This window comes from Arachis stenosperma, chromosome 9, assembly GCF_014773155.1.
Source record: "Arachis stenosperma cultivar V10309 chromosome 9, arast.V10309.gnm1.PFL2, whole genome shotgun sequence".
NCBI classification, from domain to species: domain Eukaryota; kingdom Viridiplantae; phylum Streptophyta; class Magnoliopsida; order Fabales; family Fabaceae; genus Arachis; species Arachis stenosperma.
The window spans coordinates 97881137-97882206 of NC_080385.1; the positions used below are offsets into that span (position 1 = coordinate 97881137).

General features: G+C 43.3%; 1 non-coding gene across 1 annotated transcript; it reads left to right on the forward strand.

The window, feature by feature from the left end:
- Positions 1-630: 630 nt before the first annotated feature.
- On the forward strand, positions 631-737 carry LOC130953658 (small nucleolar RNA R71). The gene has a single exon (XR_009075820.1). It is a non-coding gene; the product is annotated as a small nucleolar RNA R71 (small nucleolar RNA).
- Positions 738-1070: the final 333 nt, after the last annotated feature.

Here is a 1070-nt window from a genome sequence, read left to right on the forward strand (position 1 = left end):
GGTCCTTTGTTTTGCCTCAGGTGAGGTGCTCTGTAAGGTTGATTCTGCTTCCAGTTGTTGTTATTATTCCACCTCTAATTTCCCTGATTATCTCTGCCTCCTCTGTTATTGTTGTCCCTCCAATTCTGGTTAGAATTATCCTGCCATCCATGGTTATTATTTCCACCTTGATTGTACCCTTGGTTGGGACGGTCATAGAAATTATGAGTGGATGCCACCATGTTGTCTTCTTGTTAGAGCTGCGGGCATTCATCAGTATAATGGCTATAGTCAGCACAGATTCCGCAAATTCTATATGGGACTAGCTGTTGGTTTTGCTGTGGTGGAGGAGGTTGAGCTTGCTGAGCTTGTTGTTGATTCATTTGCATCTGCTTCAGCAAGTTGGTCATCTCACATATACTCTGAGCTAGAGCCGCAGTCTCTCTATTAGAGGATACTTCTGCAACGGCTTTTGAACGGCCTTGTCTTTACCTGTGATTCCTAGTAGATTCAGCTAAATCACTGATCAATTGCCATGCCTCATCAGTGGTCTTGTACTTCTTCATAGACCCATTGCTAGCACTTTCCAATGTGGTCTTATCTTGGGGCCTCATACCCTGTGTGATATAGTTGAGTAACACCATCTTATCAATTCTGTGGTGGGGGCATGCTTCTAGAAGATTATTGAAGCGCTCCTAGTATTCAAAGAGAGACTCATTGTCATCCTGAGCAATGCTGGAGATATCCTTCCTCAGTTTATCAGTAACTTCAGATGGAAAGAATTTCTCCAAAAACTCCTTTCTGAGTGTATCCCAGTTGGATACATTTGCTAGAGGTTGAGTGTAGTACCACTCTCTTGCTTTTCCCTCAAGAGAAAACGGGAAAGCTTTCAGCAAAATTGAAGTTTCATCAGTACCATCACGCCTGACAGTAGAACAGGCTGCCTGGAAATCTCTCAAGTGCTTGATGGCTCTTGAGCAGGTAAGCCATGAAACTTAGGCATCAAATTTAGCAGTGCGGTCTTTATTTCAAAATCTGTAGCTACCGCTGGATGATACGCTTGAAATGGTTGCATCGTAAAATCAGGAGCT